Genomic DNA, 7,933 nt, shown 5'->3' with positions numbered 1-7,933 from the left:
CCCCAGCACCAGTACCCTCCTGTTTGAACAACACTATCAGAGCTGTAAACGTGAAGGGCTGTATTTACATAACTTACGACAAACTCAAACAAAAAAAAGGTACTGCTCTGTTTTCACTTGCGCACTTGCCTTATCCAGGAATCAAGTTTTTAAGGTGTAACCAAATGTAAATTGGAAAATCGACTTGCAGCTTCTTCTGCAGCAGCTCAGCTCGGCTCTCCCTGGGTTATACAGGCATTCTGTTCTAGTCCACTTAGTTAAGACATTTCTTTTTCCTTTGTAGTTAAGCATGCATTTCAGTACATAAAATGAAAAAAGAGATAATTTAGCACAAGCATTTTTGAACTTTTGCACTACGCAGCAAAAAAGCCACAGACTTCAGACATAATGGAATTAAATGAAAATAAATTTCAAACAGGAGGCATGAAGGCAACTAATCAAGCTTGACAGACAATGACTGTCTCACAAAATACATAAGCAGATCAAAGTCTAAAGATGCGAACAAAACCAGGGCATCCCTACCCCAGATTTTTAAACAAAGCTCATGTAAACTTTGAGAACTAGGGAGCAAACCCAGAAAACAAACCTAGAGACACCAGACTGGATTGGACAGAGAGATGAAAGAATTACCATTTCTACTTGAACCCTTGATACCTAGCCTGGATTTTGCTTCCAGGAGTGGCCAGCAGCATATGCTGAAGGAAATGCAGATGATAAAAGCAGGGCAAGAATGCTGCAGCAGCCCCCTCCTACCATCTTCTGGCCATCTGGGGCTTACACTCTTCCTGCGGGTTTGCCAGCTCCTGCTAAACTTTGATTTTATCACTTTTTAAACCATTTAAACTCTTGAGATCGATGTAATTACAAGCTGCAGGAAAGAAGTTCTTTTGCTTTACTCTAAATAAGCTGAGTTCCTTACAGGATCTCCGGATCTGCAGTACGAGCAATTACTACCAATTATTCTCTTTTCACATCTATGCCACTTACAATCTCACAAACTTCCTTTACCACCCATCTTCCTCCTTTTTTCCCCCGCCAGGGAGCAAGTGGCAGAGTCTGCTTTATCTTTTCTGGACAATATTCCACACTCTCAATCATCACTGTTGACTTCAAATGCATCACTGGAAAAAATCATCAGTGTGTAAAAAACACAAAGTGGTGAAACACCCTGTTCCCAGCACTGACTAACGTCTCTTGACATCAAATCCTTCCACACCTAGTTATACTTGTATTTCTAGATGAAAAGGAGGAATAACATTACAAAAGCTGTTAGGGTTATGAGAACAGCAAGTGCTGAAGACAGGGAATGCAGAATTTGTATCATTAATGGATGGAGGGTTTTAAACCCCCTGTCTTGAACAGCAGACAGAAAGGAAGGCTTGAACAAATCCCCTTATCTCAAGGGTGGGTATTCTCAATCATCTAGTGCTCTTCTTTTCCTGACACAGGAAATACATGAAATGGAAAAACGACTGGAGAGCCCTGGACAGCAGACACTGCCCATTCGAACAAAACCAATCCTCAGCAGCGTAACATCAATAACCATGTCACGTCAGGCCACGTTAGCAGACATGATACACAGAGAACCAGAAATGTTGGGGGGTGGGTGGGACACACCCAACCAAAAGTAAAGCATTCTGAACTGCCAGAGCCCATTTCAAAACACCACCACAAGCCCACAGCAGTCATGCCCCAGATGACTTAATACAAGACTCCTGGTCTGGTAGAATTTAGTTAGGCTGTTAAGAGAGGGTTCAGAACTCTAAAATACAAAGCTGAGATAGAAGACAAAAAACTCACCCAAGCATGACCACATGGCCGGTTAGATAACACCATCAGAACAAAACCTGTTCAGCAGAGAAATTACCTGCTGCCAGACCAGCTCAAGAACAGCACACCTGGGAGAGCCAGACCGGGGCCAGGGAGGGGTAGACCAGAGTCTACCAAGCGACACAGGGGCTCCGCTCCACTGCCGTGGCCAAGTGTGAATCTGCTTCTCGGGGTTGGGTTTGTCTTTCATTTGAACCTCTACCCAAGATGTTACTGAAAAATTGTTCTTTGTTCAGGAAAAAAAAAAAATCACAGGAGGAAAAAGATTAAAACATCTGAGCAGAAAGACAGTTCAAAAATCTATCAAATGCTGCAACCAAATACCCCTCTGCTCTGGGACCCTCACGAGCCTGAGTGTATTTGATGGCAGCTTAGAGAAAAGCTGCGGGTAGCCCCTCCAGAAAATAAATGTCACCAGAATGCAGCACTGACCACTCAGTTCAGGAAGTTTTGGCAATTTATCATTCCTGAAGACGAGGAAAAAAAAAAACAAAAAAACCCCCCCGCCAAAAAATCAGTGGGCAAGCAACCAATGTGGAGGACGTGAAATTGCCTCTCCAGATGAAAGCGCCATTTGTCATTTTTGGGTTTCACACGTGAACAGCACTTCCACAACGGACTAAGTACACCAGCTTCTTGGTGTCATGTTTAAAAGCACACACACAGTTTCACTTACAATTCCCATAAAATCAAGTGTGGTTTTGTTTTGTTTTTTTTTTTTTTTAAGAGAAAGGAATTTTCAAACCAGACTCATCCTTCTTGCTGTTCAGGAGGACAGTGTGACTGCCGTTTGCAACCCCCAGAACAGCACAGCCAGACCTAAGACATCTCTGAACACCTCTGGTTTGAATTCAAACTCCTTTCTGGAAAAGAATGAGTGATACGAGGATTTGCAACATCAGAGAATAAAACCAGCCACTGTTTTCCTACCTGTGTCTAAACAGAAGCAACAGACCTAACCGTGATTCTTGCGCTATTTTCTTCATTCTCCGATTCCCGCGGCTCTTCACGCACGTCTCTGATAACAAAACCCATGCGCTGCTGAAGGCAGGGGTAATGTTACTCTACAAGCTGCATCAGGTACAGGGGCGGCATATTCCCCAGCCAAGCTTCAAAGCCACTCTGAACTACAGCACCATACTGAGGGCTCAGGCTCCTCAAGACTTCAGGGTCTGTCAAGAGCTCCTGCTTCCCAACTAGAACTCATCATCTACTAACACATCCATGCTGCAAACTCAAGTGTAAAACTTCAAATTAAAGAAAAGCAACAAACAAAATCAAACCCAGACTCCCCCCAAAGCAACCCAAGCAAACACCCCAACACGAAGAATATCTGAAAGCTGAGACCAGGGACACAATGGAAAGAAGCAACATGAAAAATGCGGAAAATACAACAAAATGTATCAAATATCAACAAATATCAATTCAGATGGAATTTTCATCAAGCCTTTTCCTACCAGTTTGGCAGATTTTAATTTTAACCGTGTAAAATTACGTACTGAAGAAGGCAGGAGTCACTGCAGCATAGAACATGGGGAAAATGCCTTATAATCTATCCCCAAAACTTACAGGCGGTAGGGGGCTTGCTTTCTCCCACTCCCCCCAGTCTTTCCCAAATCCTTGCTGACTGGCATTTTTGTTCTCACTCACCCCACGGATCAGGTACTCCACTAACCCCTGAGATGAGCATCAGGCCAACACACCAGTAATTACCTGGGTCATCCTATTCATCCTTGTAACCGTGCCGGCACAGTAGCAGATGTCTTCCAGTCCTTTTGAATCTTCCTGGCGTCCTCAGATTGATGAGAAATCGATAAGGGAGTTCTGCCAGGTATTTCAAACTCTCGGGGCTTAACAGGCCTATTTTTAGCAGCTCTTTTACATTTATACTCAAAATGGGAAGGACTACACAGCAGCTACCATCTACCTTGTCCCTCAAAACAGCTATTTTTAGTCAATACTCCCCTTCACTCCATCCAGGTATCTATAAAATACACAGGGCGGGGGGTGGGGAGGTGAGCTTTTTTTTTCCCCCTAAATTTTCGGTCCCGATACCAGGTCTTTTTCATAGAAACCAAAATTTACCAGCTACCATCTGTTCAACTGTCCTTGTACAATACTCTTTTTCCCACAGGAAAATTAAAACCCACAGAAGTATTTGATGTTTTCCCTGGATGTTTGGAGACTTTCTGCATGTTTGTGATTTTTCCTAGAGGTTTGGTTTACCTAACAGTAACCTACAGTTTCTTCTGCTATTTACTCACAAAACGACACGGCAGTAACCCCCATGTGTGCACAGGACTCCTCCTGTCTGCACCCACCTGACCAGCACTGCGAGAGCACGTAGTTTTGGCTTTCTGACACACACGGTAGAGTTCTGCCTCCTGTAACAAATAAAAATTATCAAGCATCTCACTGAATTCTGCTTCTTTGATACCTCCCTCCTTCCTGGAAGTCTGCAGAGTCATGTCTCCCAAGTCACTCTCTCCTCGGATGCTCCACTGACAGTAGCTGTCTTTCCCGATCAAAAATGTTTTCTCCCGGCAAACCCCCAATTCACACAAAAAGCTCTCTGATGACGCAGAAGACACGCAACTGCCTTCCCCCTGCCTGTTCAAGCCACCGACTGACCGCCGGCTGGTGCCGAGTTGAAGGGGAGTCATGGACAAGTCTGCTGGCAGCATTTGTTTACTTTAAAGCAGTAACTGATCAGCAACTTGATAAAAATACCAATAGCGATGAAAAGAACTGAGAGGTAGGTGCCCCAAAAGAAGGCAAGGCTTCCTCACCCGGCTCTTTGTGAGCCCACCACTTCAGCCAGGAGCCTCGCCAGGAACAGGGGAGAGACTGACTGGACCACCAGTGGCGGATGCTTCCCTCTCTGGAGGCACCCAGGGGACAGGACGCCCCTCAACCCAACCAGCGAGCCCATCTAACTGCGTACCACCGCAACACCGCAACCAGGAACAGGGGCACAACCCTTCACTTCAGCGTCAACGTTCCAGCCAGCGCTCTAAAACACATGGCACAACACAGGTTCTTAAAAGCTGCCCTGTGTGACAAAGAGGTGTTGAAGTGGTTCGAGATTAGATTTTAGAAGATACTGAAAATCAATGCTAATGCTTTCAAAATATCAAAGGCATTAAATGAGGGCGTATTTCAGGATAAACCTGAAACCAGCAAAAAATCCCCATTTACCCTGCTTGCTTACTTCAAAAGAAGTATTTCAGAAGAACAAATACAACCAGAAAATATATTCTGTATGGACAATGGTGACTTGTATATAGTGAAAATAAATGCCTATAGCACATGCAGACAACAGACAATGGGACAACACCGATCTCTTTGTATTCAGCATAGAAAGAGTCCAAAAATACTGGGCTTTGGCTTCTAAGAAAGGACAACTAACTGTGATGAAAGGTGGAAGGCACTCCTCCAAGAACAGCATTATCCAAAATACAAACAGAAATTCAGCTCACCCAACACCTCTCCAGTAAAATTCATTCCAGAGGCCTAACACAATAATGGTCTTCAAAATGTGGTTTAAACTGGTGGTGCTAGTTTAGGAAAGTTTCTTCCAAAGCATCCAGCATTCACAACACGTACACGCATTTCTGTACTGAACTGTTACCCTGGCTTGTCCTGGTATAAGAGAGCATCATTATATAAGTGAAGGACTCCAGGAAATGAAACTAGGAAGGGTAAAAAGAGAGACGGAAAAACCCATACAGGTGAGACCCTCTCAGGCCATTTACAAATCTGCCTGACGATACCCTGCTGCTTCACATCCCAAGCGTGCACGCAATGGCAACACAAACTGAACGGAGCTGTTCCCTTCCCCCTGCAGGAGCCCTTCATCACCCAGCCGGATCTGGCACGACAGATCAAACAATCCAAGGAGAAAGTTTTCTCCAGCCCCCTTCAGTCGGTACTTCCAGAATCCCAAGCAGCACGTGCCCGGCTTTCCCAGCCACCTCCTTGCCCCTGACCGGCGGTCTGGAGCGGTGCGAAGGGCTGCGGGACTCTGCAGCAGCTGGACCGGCCTCTCTACAAGCAGGGACTGCTGCTTTGTTCAGCCTGGCCCTTCTATAAATGACCCTTCCAGGCACACAGTTCCACACCCTGGACTCTGACACAAAGCGCCAACGGTATTTCTTCAGTCTATTAAAAACTTACAGTCAGCTGAGGATTTCTTTTTCCCCCCAAGAGCTTTTATGGACCATACATGATGCAGTACAGTTACTGTAATGTTTCCAGTGCTGTAATACGGCTGGAAACCGGTGCAGAAAGAGCAGTGCGGGGAACTGACTGGGAGGGGAACCTCTACATCTAACCCTGGCGTCAGCCCGCTGCCCTCCGAGAGCAAACAATTCTAAAGATAAACTCATCCCTCACCTAGATTAAGAGCGTTGTGTACTTGCATAGCTGCAACGTTCTAAATTAGCTGCACTTCATTAGGTGACGAGAAACATTATTAGGTACATGCAGAGAGTGTCCTTCAGAAAGGACAACGTTACATGACAAAATACAGTAAATCTGGAGTCAACTACTCTGTGTTATTCCAGTCACAACCTGGAGAATTATCAGATATAGGGTGTGAGCGTCCACCTTCATTTCATCCTGTGAATAACCAAAGAACATCTATAATTCAAGTTGCGATATTTAATTCATGTTTTGCTTTCTTATCTCCTAATAGCCCAGAAAAATGGCCATACTAGAAGGACCTCATCTTCACACCCGCGCAGAGGTCCAATTTCCACCGTACCACGTACCAGGAACACTGTGGGGCTTTTCTCCCTTGGAATTCACAACTCAGAAAGAGATGAACTTCTTGGAATGCAAGAACACAGACAGAGATTAAAAATGGCAAGGGATATTCTTAAAGGTTCTTAAAATACTCTTGTCCGCCTCAACCCAAAAATCGGAGTTAGTCTATCGCACATTTCTCGCTTGTTTCCCAGATGCCACAACCCTGGCTCAGCTTATATAAACGAGAACAATGTAAATACTGGGATTTAGGAAAAAACAAACAAAACGGAAACACCTCAAAAAAATTAAGTTAGGATGAGTGACAACTACTAGTTGGAATTATTTTATATACTAACTGCAAGCAACATTTTACTTCAAAAAAATCTTACTGGCAGAAGTTTGGTACAACATCAGATAATTTCATTGAATAAATCACTTTCACATTCAGACTGACAAAAACATGAGGCTGATTTGAGGATCTGTAACTACTGCCATAATTTTTAAAAGCCACCTTCTATTAACAGCCATTTGAAAAAAACCCCAAACTTTAAAGTTTTCTAATGTTTAACCTTTCTGCTCCCTAGAACAAAGCAGTTTCTCAGGACTAAGGACGTACTCCTTTCTTAAGGCGGCAAAGGCGCATCCAGCTGAAGAAGGTTCTCCAGAGGCAGAGGGGAGAGCTCGCCCTGTGCGCCCCATCTCAGGTCTGCGATGGCGGTCACAGCTCAGCTCTAACACTCAGCTGTCCCTCGAGTGACATATAGAGGGTATTTGCCGTTCGCCACAGAGCTGCCTGTAGTTACGCACCAGCATGCTCTACTCAAGCTCTACCCCACCAGTTTCGAATCAAGACTCTGGCACACACCAAACCAGACAATGGACCGTGCTACGTTTGCAGTCTGCAACCCCGTGTCCTCCTGCCCCAGTCTAAACCCATGGATTTCAAGAGACCCCATGGTAACTAACATCGCACCTGAGAAATGAAAGAAAAAACCTTTTCCCAATCTAATTTAATTATTAAGAAGTAAATAGCTGAACTACTGCCACTTCTCCCCCTCCTCGTGTCAGGGTCTATCAAAAAAAAAAAAAACAAACAAGAAAAGGATTGTTCTTCTAAAAAAAAAAAATTCAAAGTATCATAAAAGACAAATTAATAGAATGCCAGAAGAACAGCTTTCAATATACTTACATTCATTTTTAAAACAAGGAAGTTTCACTTTAATATTCTCTCTTCAAACAAACCTCTTTAAACAGGCATTATTACTGCACAAAATCGAGTTGATTATCGCCAAAACCAGAAACGATCGCACAACAATGGGAGGAACACAACCCATTCATGGCTTTTCAAATAAAG

Source organism: Buceros rhinoceros, unplaced genomic scaffold (assembly GCF_000710305.1).
Source record: "Buceros rhinoceros silvestris isolate BGI_N320 unplaced genomic scaffold, ASM71030v1 scaffold9139, whole genome shotgun sequence".
In the NCBI taxonomy this organism is placed as follows: Eukaryota; Metazoa; Chordata; class Aves; order Bucerotiformes; family Bucerotidae; genus Buceros; species Buceros rhinoceros.
The sequence above is the reverse complement of the archived record's forward strand: the minus strand, read 5'-3'. Positions refer to the sequence as shown.